The sequence below is a fragment of the Bos indicus x Bos taurus genome, chromosome 8, assembly GCF_003369695.1.
Source record: "Bos indicus x Bos taurus breed Angus x Brahman F1 hybrid chromosome 8, Bos_hybrid_MaternalHap_v2.0, whole genome shotgun sequence".
In the NCBI taxonomy this organism is placed as follows: domain Eukaryota; kingdom Metazoa; phylum Chordata; class Mammalia; order Artiodactyla; family Bovidae; genus Bos; species Bos indicus x Bos taurus.
This window is the reverse complement of record NC_040083.1, coordinates 7,238,480-7,252,946: the sequence shown is the minus strand read 5'-3', so window position 1 is coordinate 7,252,946 and position 14,467 is coordinate 7,238,480. Positions and strand designations below refer to the sequence as shown.

Below are 14,467 nucleotides of genomic sequence, written 5' to 3'. Positions count from 1 at the left end.
TGCTGGTTACCTTCAGATGGGGTGTTCTGTTTGTGTTGTTATTAACCTAGGTTTTTTCTCTTGGTCTTTGTATTGGCAAAGTTGTATTGTATTGCTTTCTCTTTTGGTCTTTGTATTGGCAAAATTGTATTGTATTGCTTTCTCTTTTGGTAGAATGCTCAAATTTTTATGTCTTCTCTGGTTCTTACAGAGGGGCTTCTCTTATAGCTTATCAGGCTGGCTGCTGGAAACCTCTCTTTGGTTTTGCAGAAGGTGGTGGTATAGCTCGCGTTTATGATTTCTGCCTGCCCACAAACTATGGTCTATTTTCTGAGCACACCCCCATCCATGGTTTTTGCATTTTCATATGTATGTGAAGGTAAAAGCATACACTAAGGAGAAAAAATGCATGTACTCTTTTAAACAAAAGAATTGGCAGATAAAGAGTTTTTAGAAGAAGGAAAAGGTAAAATTAAGGTTTGTAGTTTTCCCAATTACACAGTTCAAAATTATTTGCAATAAATGCCCAAGGAATGTTTCAAGCAGACAGAACAGTGACCTTGAAATGATATGATTCCCATCAGAGATTTAAAATGGCTCTGTGTTTAATTCTAGGAACTACATAACTGAAGCATTAACCACAGCCAATGTTTTCTCTTTTTTAAGAAACCAATCCCAATTGCTAAGCTAAACCAACTGTGAGGATTAAGGCTAGCTCATAGGAATTGTGAGCTAAATCCTAAAAGATGATGCTGTTAAAGTGCTGCACTCAATATGCCAGCAAATTTGGAAAACTCAGCAGTGGCCACAGGACTGGAAAAGGTCAGTTTTCATTCCAATCTCAAAGAAAGGCAATGTCAAAGAATGCTCAACCTACTGCACAATTGCACTCATCTCACATGCTAGTAAAGTAATTCTTAAAATACTCCAGGCTAGGCTTCAACAGTACATGAACTGAGAACTTCCAGATGTTCAAGCTGGATTTAGAAAAGGCAGAGGAACCAGAGATCAAACTGCCAACATCCGCTAGATCATCAAGAAAACAAGAGAGTTCCAGAAAAGCATCTATTTCTGCTTTATTGACTACACCAAAGCTTTGACTGTGTGGATCACAACAAACTGGAAAATTCTTAAAGAGATGGGAATACCAGACCACCTGACCTGCCTCCTGAGAAATCTGTATGCAGGTCAAGAAGCAACAGTTAGAACCAGACCTGGCACAATCGAATGGTTCCAGATAGGGAAAGGAATACGTCAAGACTGTACATCATCACCCTGCTTATTTAACTTATGTGCAGAGCACATCATATGAAATGCTGGGCTGGATGAAGCACAAGCTGGAATCAGGATTGCAGGGAGAAATATCAGTAACCTCAGATATACCGATGAGACCACCCTAATGGCAGAAAGCGAAGAGGAACTAAAGAACCTCTTGATGAAAGTGAAAGAGGAGAGTGAAAAATCTGGCTTAAAACTCAGCATTCAAAAAACTAAGATCATTGCTTCTGGTCCCATCACGTCGTGGCAAATAGATGGGGAAACATTGGAAAGAGTAAGAGGCTTTATTTTCTTGGGCTCCAAAATCACTGCAGATATGAAATTAAAAGCTGTTTGCTCCTTGGAAGAAAAGTTATGACAAACCTAGATAGCATATTTAAAAGCAGAAATGTTACTTTGCTGACCATGGTCTGTCTAGCCAAAGCTATGGTTTTTCCAGTAGTCATGTATGGATGTGAGACTTGAACCATAAAGAAAGCTGAGCACTGAAGAATTGATACTTTTGAACTGTGGTGTTGGAGAAGACTCTTGAGAGTCTCTTGAATTGCAAGGAGATCCAACCAGTCCATCCTAAAGGAAATCAGTCCTGAATATTCATTGGAAGTACTGATGCTGAAGCTCAAGCTCCAGTACTTTGGGCACCTAATGTGAAGAACTGAATCCTTGGAAAAAACCCTGATGCTGGGAAAGATTGAAGGCAGGAAGAGAAGGGGCTGACAGAGGATGAGACGGTTGGATGGGATCACCGACTCGATGGACATGAGTTGCCTTTGACAGTGATAATGCCAGGGAGTAACATGGCTGTACCTGGCAGCTCATGTCATTTATGCTTTCAGCAACTTAAAGAAGCTTCCTTATATCTCTGTCTGATTAATGATTTTGTTAAAGGAAAATATGCTGAGTTCTATCAACTGCTATTTCAATATACTTTGAGATGATCAGAGTTTTCTCTCCTTTAAAATCTTGACATTCATTCCTCAATTGTTGTCTTAATACTGCAGTTGTCTTGTATTTCAAGGACAAACTCTTTCTTGGTCATAACACACTGGGCTTTCGATATAGTAACTGAGTGGCTCACTTTGCTAATGTTATCTAGGAGTTTTGCCCTTGTTTTAATACTCAAATGAATCATTTCTTTCTTCATTGTGTGCTTATCCTTTGGGATTTTTCCTTTCCCTAATTTTTGAAATTGTGTTAAAATACACATAACATAAAAATATACCATCTTAACCATTTTTATGCATATAGTTCAGTGGTATTAAATCCATTTATATTGTTATAAAGACATCTCCATAATGCTTTTCATTGTGTAAATTTGAAATAAAGGTGAAACTATACCTCCTAAAGAATAACTCCTTTCTTCCCTACGTACCCCTAGTCCTGACGATTACATTATACATTCTGTCTTTATGATTTTGACTATTCTAAGTAACTCATATAATATAGGTATATAAAATATATTCATCTCCTTTTGTTGACAGTATGTAAAAAAGGTTTTGTTTTTCACTTGGCTCATTCTTTATGATGTTATATGATTCAGTGTAGCAAGATACTATTTCTAGTAGAATATTATGCCCCTCCTCTTAAAATTTCCTGTATACAAGAATCAACAAAGTCATTATTTAAATATTTATTTATTTGGCTGTGCCACATGTTGGTTGCAGTATGCTGGGTCTTCAGTTGTAGCATATGGGATCTATTTCCCTGAAACAGATCCTGTGCCCCCTGCGTTTGGGAGCTCAGAGTCTTAGCCACTGGATCACCAAGAAAACCCCAACAAAGTCAATATTAAATCTGAAAAAATATGTTCTACAAATGTAATCACTATGCAGGAACTTCAATTTAGTTTCAGTTATGTTTTCTCTTCCCAAGTTTACTTAATCTAAATAAAAAACAAAGTTTCCACTTAGTTAATATAAATAAATAATATGTGATTTTCATTTTCTTAATTTTCTGCCAATATATCAAGAATTTGAAATTTAGGAATGTTGTAATTTTAACTACTTCTACATCCTACATTATTTAATTTGAGTTTTTACCTAACATTATACTTATATCATAAATGTTTTAAAACCATTCTTCCATACGGGTACTACTATTTACTCTTCTCTGCCTGTCTTGTAAGGGTTTGGGACTTGACAATGTATGTCTATAGCAGATACTCCTTGATAGCTATTTAAAAAATTGACATTGAATTTTTCTTGGGACTCATAATTAGATCATACATCCTACTCTTCCATGCAGTTCAGCAAGGCCATGCCACTGAGTTCCAGTCAGGAAATGAGAACAGAAGTGATGGGTATCCCTTCCAGGGCTGGACCATAAGAAACTTCTATGTATGCTCTTGCATGTTCTTTGTCTGTTTATATTTAGTGGGGTGAAGATGACCTCTGTTACATTGGAAGCCACATGTTGAAGATGATAAAGTCTCTGTCAGCCAGGTTATGGAATGATCACAAGCAGGTAAACTTTGACTACCAGAAACACCTTTCTTTCCTAGACTGTGAAGTAGGCTTTTGGGCACTGGTGAAATTTTGCAGCATGTTTATCATTCTGTGTTACTATAACTGGTGTTACCAATCAATGCCTGGATTCATTGTTTGAGGTGATACAAAAGGAGACAGTGAGTACAACAGATAATTCAAAAATAAGGCACCCTTTACTTTTGTTGCCTCCATACTTATTATGAAAGGGGTAAAAACTTGGCTCTAAAGTGATTAGCAATGATGAGTCTAAGTAATTCTGGCTAGTAGCTAAACCATAATATAAGAAAATAATTGCAAGCAGTTTCACAGGATGAAGTATGATTCTACAGGAATTTCTCTTGCCATTCAACCTAAAGAAATAATTATGTGAAAGTGTTTCCCAAAACCTTTAGGACAATAGTCTTATAGTGTTTCAAAGACTGTTTTAATAATCTCCAATATATGGTGGTGCTTCCCAGGTGGTGCTAGCGGTAAAGAACCTGCCTGCCAATGCAGGAGACATAAGAGACTCAGGTTTGATCCCTGGTTTGGGAAGATCCCCTGGAGGAGGGCCTGGCAATGCACTCCAGTATTCTTGGCTGGAGAATGTCATGGACAGAGGAGCCTAGTGGGCTACAGCCTATAGGGTTGCAAATATTAAGACACGACTGAAGGGACTTAGCATGCATGCATGCATACACATATATGATGATACTGGAGCTCTTGGAGCATGGTAGTACTTTGTATATGTGGAAGAAATTTATAGAGCTTAGTGTTTGAGGATGATAGTAGAAATAGGTGTTTTCAAAAATTAGCATAGATAATTTTTTGATTGTCAGAGACATGTAGCAGTTAAAGTTGGAATGTTTCTCATCTTCAAAATGAATGTTAAGGAGGCCGACATGACATTCCACAGTGATGGAATCCTGAAACAGATAAAGCATAGGTATGACCATCAGTTTCATACCTCTAAGATCAAGGCAAAAGTTTTAAACATTTAAAATCAATGTAGGAGGCGGTCCTGAGATGGTGGAGGAATAGGATGGGGAGACCACTTTCTCCTCCACAAATTCATCAAAAGGACATTTGAACGCTGAATAAGTTCTGAATGTCAGCAGAGGACATCGGGCTTCTAGAAAAGCAGCCCATTGTCTTCTAAAGGCGGTAGGAAAAAATATAAAAGATAAAAAGAGAGACAAAAGAGATAGGGACAGAGATCCATCCCGGGAAGGGAGTCTTAAAAAAGAGAGGTTTCCAAACACCAGGAAACACTCTCACTGGCGAGTCTGTGGGGAGCCTTGGAACCACAGAGGGCAACATAACTGGGAGGAAAAATAAATAAATAATTAAAACCCACAGATTACATGCCCAACGGTAACTTCCAGTGAAGAAGCAGCGCAGATGCCTGCATCTGCCACTAGCAAGCGGGGGCTGGGCAGGGAGGCGTTGGCTGCATTGCTTAGAGTAAGGACCAGGCCTGAATGCCCCGAGGGCAATCTGAGGAAGCTAACTTGAGATAGCAAACCAGACTGTGGGATAGCTACCTCGTGAAAAGCCCTAACCTATGACACCGCCAGGCCCGCTCACAGAACAAAGGACTGAGCAGAGCTAGCCGGCTGCGGACCGGCCCAATCCACTCCGGAGACAGGCAGGCAAGGGCAGCCAGAGCCAGAAGGGGGCAATCACGGCTCCAGAGAGGAATCATCTACCTTACCGCAAGCAGGCTTCGTTGCTAACCAAGACTTCTTGGGATTCTGAACTGTCCACATCTGCCTGAGAAGGTGCGCCAGTTATAAACCCAGAAAACAGCGGCAGGGACAGGGGAGGCGATAAGTTTTGCAGCAACCATGCTCGCCAAGTACCTGGTCACCTGAGCTGCTCGGACCTGAAAGTGAAAGAAAGTGAAGCTGCTCAGTTGTGTCTGATTCTTTGCGATCCTGTGGACTGTAGCCCACCAGGCTCCTCCGTCCATGGGATTCTCCAGGCAAGAATACTGGAGTGGGTTGCCATTTCCTTCTCCAGGGGATCTTCCTGACCCAGGGATCGAACTTAGGTCTCCTGCATTGCAGGCAGACGCTTTAACCTCTGAGCCACCAGGGAAGGGCACAAAACGCAGGCCCAGTCTGCACCTTTGTGGAGTACCTGAGTACCTGAACCTGAGTGGCCTAGACCCAGGAAGTGTATACAACCCAGGGCCGGCCTCAGACAGTTCCCAACAGAGCAACCTAGAGCCTAAGCAGTGTAGACTGGGCAAGCACACACGCCATGAGCAGGGGCAAACCCAGTGTGGCCAAGACACTGCGAGCACACACCAGTGTTGTTTGTTTTCAGCATCCCTACCTCCCCACAGCACGACTGAACAAGTGAGCCTGAAAAAGTGTCCACCACCACCCACTTGTGTCAGGGCGAAAATTAGACACTGAAGAGACCAGCAAACAGAAGAAGCTAAAACAAACAGAGGGAACCGCCTTGGATGTGACAGGTGCAATAGATTAAAACCTTGTAGTTAGCACTGACTACATAGGAAGGGGCCTATAGATCTTGAGAAGTATAAGCCAGATCAAGGAACTATCTGAAAATGAAATGACCCCACACTGTGCACAACAACACCAAAGTTTTAGATATATTTTTACTATTATTACTCTTTAATTAAAAATTTTTAAATATTTTTAAATTCTCTATTACTCCTTTAATTTTCATTTTTATAACCTACTATTACTTTGCAAAAAAAAGACCCTATTTTTTAAAGCAAACTTCATATATATATATATATTTTATAATTTTTGTGACTTTTTTGTTTTTCTTTAATATTGTATTTTTGAAAATCCAACCTCTACTCTAGATTTTTAGTCTTTGCTTTTGGGTATTTGTTATCAGTTTTGTACCTTTAAGAAAACCAATCTTCAGTACCCATTTTTACTAGGTAGAGAGATTACTGGCTTGACTGCTCTCTCCCACTTTGGACTCTCCTTTTTCTCCACCAGGTTGCCTCTATCTCCTCCCTCCCCTTTCTCTTCTCTACCCAAATCTGTGAATCTCTTTGTGTGTTCTTGACAGTGGAGAACACTTAGGGAGCTGATTACTGGCAGGATCTCTCTCCTTTTGATTCCCCACTTTATCCTCCTGGTCACCTCTAACTCCCTCCTCCCTCTTCTCTTCTCTGTGTAACTCCGTGAACATCTCTGAGTGGTCCAGACTGTGGAGAGCACATAGGGAAGTGATTACTGGCTAGCTTGCTCTCTTTTCTTTTGTTTCCCCCTCGTCTCATCCTGGTCACCTCTATCTTCCTCCTCCCTCTTCTCCATGTAACTCCATGAACCTCTCTGGGTGTCCCTCACTGTGGAGAAACTTTTCATCTTTAACCTAGATGTTCTATCAATGGTGCTGTATAGATGGATAAGTCTTGTGGCTACTGTAAAAATAAGACTGAAAACCAGAGACAGGAGCCTTAAGACCAAATCGTGAGAACACCAGAGAACTCCTGACTCCAGGGAACATTAATTGATAGGAGCTCATCAAATGTCTAGATACCTACACTGAAACCAAGCACCACACAAGGGCCAACAAGTTCCAGAGCAAGACATACCATGAAAATTCTCCAGCAACACAGGAACATAGCCCTGAGCTTCAATATACAAGCTGCCCAAAGTCACACCAAACCCACTGACATCTCATAACTCATCACTGGACACTTCATTGCACTCCAGAGAGAAGAAATCCAGCTCCACCCACCAGAACACCGACACAAGCTTCCCTAACTAGGAAACCTTGACAAGCCACCAGTCCAACCCCACCCACAGCGAGGAAACTCCACAATAAAGAGAACTCCACAAACTTCCAGGATACGGAAAGGCCACCCCAAACACAGCAATATAAACAAGATGAAGAGGCAGAGGAATACCCAGCAGGTAAAGGAATAGGATAAATGCCCACCAAACCAAACAAAAGAGGAAGAGATAGGGAATCTACCAGATAAAGAATTCTGAATAATGATAGTGAAAATGATCCAAAATCTTGAAAACAAAATGGAGTTACAGATAAATAGCCTGGAGACAAGGATTGAGAAGATGCAAGGAAGGTTTAACAAGGACCTAGAAGAAATAAAAAAGAGTCAATATAATGAATAATGCAATAAATGAGATCAAAAACACTCTGGAGGGAAACAACAGTAGAATAACAGAGGCAGAAGATAGGATAAGTGAAGTAGAAGATAGAATGGTAGAAATAAATGAAACAGAGAGGAGAAAAGAAAAACAGATTAAAAGAAATGAGGATAATCTCAGAGACCTCTGGGACAATGTCAAACACCCCAACATTTGAATCATAGGAATCCCAGAAGAAGAAGACAAAAAGAAAGACCATGAGAAAATACTTGAGGAGATAATAGTTGAAAACTTCCCTAAAATGGGGAAGGAAATAATCACCCAAGTCCAAGAAACCCAGAGAGTCCAAAACAGGATAAATGCAAGGCGAAATACCCCAAGACACATATTAATCAAATTAACAAAGATCAAACACAAAGAACAAATATTAAAAGCAGCAAGGGGAAAACAACAAATAACACACAAGGGGATTCCCATAAGGATAACAGCTGATCTTTCAATAGAAACTCTTCAAGCCAGGAGGGAATGGCAAGACATACTTAAAGTGATGAAAGAAAATAACCTACAGCCCAGATTACTGTACCCAGCAAGGATCTCATTCAAATATGAAGGAGAAATCAAAAGCTTTACAGACAAGCAAAAGCTGAGAGAATTCTGCACCACCAAACCAGCTCTCCAACAAATGCTAAAGGATCTTCTCTAGACAGGAAACACAGAAAGGGTGTATAAACTCGAACCTAAAACAATAAAGTAAATGGCAATAGGATCATACTTATCAATAATTACCTTAAACGTAAATTGGTTGAATGCCCCAACCAAAAGACAAAGACTGGCTGAATGGATACAAGAACAAGACCCCTATATATGTTTACAAGAGATCCACCTCGAAACAAGGGACACATACAGACTGAAAATGAAGAGATGGAAAAAGATATTCCATGCAAATAGAGACCAAAAGAAAGCAGGAATAGAAATAGTCATATCAGATAAAATAGACTTTAAAACAAAGGCTGTAAAAAGAGACAAAGAAGAACACTACATAATGATCAAAGGATCAATCCAAGAAGAAGATATAACAATCATAAATATATATGCACCCAGCATAGGAGCACCACAATATGTAAGACAAATGCTAACAAGTATGAAAAGGGAAATAAACAATAACAGAATAATAGTGGGAGACTTTAATACCCCACTCACACCTATGGCTAGATCAACTAAACAGAAAATTAACAAGGAAACACAAACTTTAAATGATACAACAGACCAGTTAGCCCTAATTGATATCTATAGGACATTTCACCCCCAAACAATGAATTTCACCTTTTTCTCAAGCACACACGGAAGCTTCTCCAGAATAGATCACATCCTGGGCCATAAATCTAGCCTTGGTAAATTCAAAAAAATTGAAATCTTTCCAAGCGTCTTTTCTGACCACAATACAGTAAGATTAGATCTCAATTACAGGAGAAAAACTATTAAAAATTCCAACATATGGAGGCTGAACAACACGCTGCTGAATAATGAACAAATCACAGAAGAAATCAAGAAAAGAAATCAAAATATGCATAGAAATGAATGAAAATGAAAACACAACAACCCAAAACCTGTGGGACACTGTAAAAGGGGAAGGTTCATAGCAATACAGGCATACCTCAAGAAACAAGAAAAAAGTCAAATAAATAACCTAACTCTACACCTAAAGCAACTAGAAAAGGAAGAAATGAAGAACCCCAGGGTTAGTAGAAGGAAAGAAATCTTAAAAATTAGGGCAGAAATAAATGCAAAAGAAACAAAAGAGACCATAGCAAAAATCAACAAAGCCAAAAGCTGGTTCTTTGAAAGGATAAATACAATTGACAAACCATTAGCCAGACTCATCAAGAAACAAAGGGAGAAAAATCAAATCCATAAAATTAGACATGAAACTGGAGAGATCACAACAGACAAAACAGAAATACAAAGGATCATAAGGGACTACGATGAGAAATTATATGCCAATAAAATGGACAACGTGGAAGAAATGGACAAATTCTTAGAAAAGTACAACTTTCCAAAACTGGACCAGGAAGAAATAGAAAATCTTAACAGACCCATCATAAGCACGGAAATTGAAACTGTAATCAGAAATCTTCCAGCAAACAAAAGCCCAGGTCCAGACGGCTTCACAGCTGAATTCTACCAAAAATTTAGAGAAGAGCTAACACCTATCCTGCTCAAACTCTTCCAGAAAATTGCAGAGGAAGGTAGACTTCCAAACTCATTCTATGAGGCCACCATCACCCTAATACCAAAACCTGACAAAGATCTCACAAAAAAAGAAAACTACAGGCCAATATCACTGATGAACATAGATGCAAAAATCCTTAACAAAATTCTAGCAATCAGAATCCAACAACACATTAAAAAGATCATACACCATGACCAAGTGGGCTTTATCCCAGGGATACAAGGATTCTTCAATATCCGCAAATCAATCAGTGTAATACACCACATTAACAAATTGAAAAATAAAAGCTATATGATTACCTCAATAGATGCAGAGAAAGCCTTTGACAAAATGCAACATCCATTTATGATAAACCCCCCCAGAAAGGCAGGGATAGACAGAACATACCTCAACTTAATAAAAGCTATATATGACAAACCCACAGCAAACATTATCCTCAATGGTGAAAAATTGAAAGCATTTCCCCTAAAGTTAGTAGCAAGACAAGGGTGCCCACTCTCACCACTACTATTCAACATAATTTTGGAAGTTTTGGCCACAGCAATCAGAGCAGAAAAAGAAATAAAAGGAATCCAAATTGGAAAAGAAGTAAAACTCTCACTGTTTGCAGATGACATGATCCTCTACATAGAAAACCCTAAAGACTCCACCAGAAAATTACTACAGCTAATCAATGAATATAGTAAAGTTGCAGGATATAAAGTCAACATACAGAAATCCCTTGCATTCCTATACACTAATAACGAGAAAACAGAAATAGAAATTAAGGAAACAATTCCATTCACCATTGCAATGAAAAGAATAAAATACTTAGGAATATATCTACCTAAAGAAACAAAAGACCTATATATATAAAACTATAAAACACTGGTGAAAGAAACCAAAGAGGACACTAATAGATGGAGAAATATACCGTGTTCATGGATTGGAAGAATCAATATAGTGAAAATGAGTATACTACCCAAAGCAATCTATAGATTCAATGCAATCCCTATCAAGCTACCAACTGTATCCACAGAGCTAGAACAAATAATTTCACAATTTGTATGGAAATACAAAAAAACTTCGAATAGTCAAAGCAATCTTTAGAAAGAAGAATGGAACTGGAGGAATCAACCTGCCTGACTTCAGGCTCTACCACAAAGCCACAGTCATCAAGACAGTATGGTACTGGCACAAAGATAGAAATATAGATCAATGGAACAAAATAGAAAGCCAGAGATAAATCCACACACCTATGGACACCTTATCTTTGACAAAGAAGGCAAGAATATACAATGGAGAAAAGACAATCTCTTTAACAAGTGGTGCTGGGAAAAGTGGTCAACCACTTGTGAAAGAATGAAACTAGAACAGTTTCTAACACCATACACAAAAATAAACTCAAAAACACAAAAATAAACTCAAAATAGATTAAAGATCTAAACATAAGACCAGAAACTATAAAACTCCTAGAGGAGAACATAGGCAAAACACTCTCCAACATAAATCACAGCAGGATCCTCTATGACCCACCTCTCAGAATATTGGAAATAAAAGCAAAAATAAACAAATGGGACCTAATTAAACTTAAAAGCTTCCGCACAACAAAGGAAATTATAAGCAAGGTGAAAAGACAGCCTTCAGAATGGGAGAAAATAATAGCAAATGAAGCAACTGACAAAGAATTAATCTCAAAAATATACAAGCAACTCCTGCAGCTCAATTCCAGAAAAATAAATGACCCAATCAAAAAATGGGGCAAAGAACTAGACATTTCTCCAAAGAAGATATACAGATGGCTAAAGATGCTCAACATCACTCATTATCAGAGAAATGCAAATCAAAACCACTATGAGGTACCATTTCACGCCAGTCAGAATGGCTGCGATCCAAAAGTCTACAAGCAATAAATGCTGGAGAAGGTGTGGAGAAAAGGGAACCCTCTTATGCTGTTGGTGGGAATGCAAACTAGTACAGCCAGTATGGAGAACAGTGTGGAGATTCCTTAAAAAACTGGAAATAGAACTGCCATATGACCCAGCAACCCCATTGCTGTGCATACACACTGAGGAAACCAGAATTGAAAGAAACACATGTACCCCAATGTTCATTGCAGCACTGTTTACAATAGCCAGGACGTGGAAGCAACCTAGATGTCCACCAGCAGATGAATGAATAAGAAAGCAGTGGTACATATACACAATGGAGTATAAATCAGCCATTAAAAAGAATACATTTGAATTAGTTCTAATGAGGTGGATGAAACTGAAGCCTATTATATAAAGTGAAGTAAGCCAGGAAAAAAAAACAAACACACACCAATACAGTATACTAATGCATATATATAGAATCTAGAATGATGGTAACGATAAACCTGTATGCAAGACAGCAAAAGAGACACAGATGTATAGAACAGTCTTTTGGACTCTGTGGGAGAGGGCAAGGGTGGGATGATTTGGAAGAATAGCATTGAAACATGTACATGTTTCATGTTCATATGTGAAATGGATCACTATCCAGGTTCGATGCATGATACAGGATGCTCTGGGCTGGTGCACTGGGATGACCCAGAGGGACGGTATGGGGAAGGAGGTGGGAGGGGGGTTCCAGATGGGGAATACGAGTACACCTGTGGCAGATTCATGTCGATGTATGGTAAAACCAATACAATATTGTAAAGTAATTAGCCTCCAATTAAAATAAATAAATTTATATTAAAAAATAAAATCAATGTAAACCAATCCCTATTATTTTTATATCCTGAGAACAGAACATTTTTTACCTAGTCAATGATTACGCCTGGCAGGCTGTACCTGCCTTAACAGTCTGCTTCATCCACTTGTGGTTGATTTTGTTTCATAGAAAGCCACCATTACAATTTCTTTTTCTTCTCCAAAGATTAAAAAAAAAAAAGTCAAGCACTATATTGTTTTTATTTAGTCACTAAGACATGTCCAACTCTTTTGCAACCCCGTGGACTGTAGCCCGTACCGCCCCCCCCTCCCCACCCCCACAGGCTTCTCTGTCCATGGGATTTTCCAGGCAAGAATACTGGAGTGGGTAGCCATTTCCTTTTCCAGGGAATCTTCCCAACCCGGGGATTGAACCCACGGCTCCTGCATTGGCAGGCAGATTCTTTACCACTGAGCTGCCAGGGAAGCCCCAAGCACTATATACAGATTCACAAAGGCCTACACCAAGTAACAAATGAAAAATATAACTCAAAATCATGTATGCACCCTGACAGTAAGTACAGAGGTGTATTCTACTCAGCAGGAAGCTAGAGGGGTTACAAACAGGTGATGTCAGTGGTTTCCAAGGAACACTCTCAATCAGACCTTTAGAAGGTCCTGGAAACCTCTATTTTTAACAAGAGCCCCAGGCGGTTGTAGGTTTTGGTCAAAAGTGGTTTGGAGAGCCATTTTTAATCTTCATTGTATGTTAGATTACATATATAATAAAATTAAATTACAAATCATGTAGATGAACAAAAAGTAATTTTCTTACATAAACTGTTTATACTTAAACACAATATGGTTTTTAAAATGAGATGATGTGTGATAGTTGTATTCTTAAAGTTGAAAGTGAAAGTCATGTCCAACTCTTTGTGACTCCAGGAAGTCCATGGAATTCTCCAGGCCACAATACTGGAGGGGATAGCCTTTCCCTTCTCCAGGGGATCTTCCCAACCCAGGGATCAAACCTAGGTCTCCCCCATTGCAAGTGGATTCTTTACCAGCTGAGCCATGAGGGAAGCCCAAGAATACTGGAGTGGGTATCCTATCCCTTCTCCAGCAGTTCTTCCCTACCCAGGAATTGAACCTGGGTCTCCTGCACTGCAGGCAGATTCTTTACCAACTGAGCTATCAGGGAAGCCCTTCTTAAAGTTGAGGATGCTAATAAAAAAGCTATACAAAAAGAAACTTTGACAGCAAATCCAAGTACAAATGATGTTCCTCTGAACTATCAAAGCCCACCAATCTTTTAGTACATCTCTTGTACATTATTCTGTATCCACATTTTCTGCATCTGATTTTGTCACTGCATTTTATTTTCTGTGACATACTTTCTACAAAGAGGGTTTTCTACCTGGCACTAGTGGTAAAAGAATTTTCCTGCCAATGCAGGAGACCCAAGTTCAATCCCTAGGTTGGGAAGATCCCCTGGAGAAGGGAATTCAGTATTCTGGCCTGGAGAATCCCATGGACAGAGGAGTCTGGTGGGCTACAGTCCATGGGGTTGCAAAGAGTCTGACATGACTGAGAGACTGAGCACAGATTCTCCTCCAAACAGAAATCCTTCCTTTTTAATGTCAATAGGTTAGTTGCTAAGGAAACTGGCTTAACATTATTTATTTTCCTTTAGTCTCATTGTTCCTGATGTTCTACACTAAATTATCACTATCAAGTCTTTGCCTTTTCTAATGACTG

The 14,467-nt window shown here is 39.2% G+C and overlaps 1 long non-coding RNA gene and 1 other non-coding gene across 2 annotated transcripts; both read right to left on the bottom strand.

Annotated features, from left to right (window-relative positions):
- Positions 1-2,875: 2,875 nt before the first annotated feature.
- Positions 2,876-5,477, bottom strand: LOC113896882. The gene is made up of 2 exons (XR_003512166.1): positions 5,437-5,477; positions 2,876-4,648 (listed from the first exon to the last, which is right to left on the bottom strand). It is a non-coding gene; the product is annotated as an uncharacterized LOC113896882 (long non-coding RNA).
- An 8,361-nt stretch (positions 5,478-13,838) lies between these two features.
- TRNAC-GCA lies at positions 13,839-13,910 on the bottom strand. Its single transcript has one exon. It is a non-coding gene; the product is annotated as a tRNA-Cys (tRNA).
- Positions 13,911-14,467: the final 557 nt, after the last annotated feature.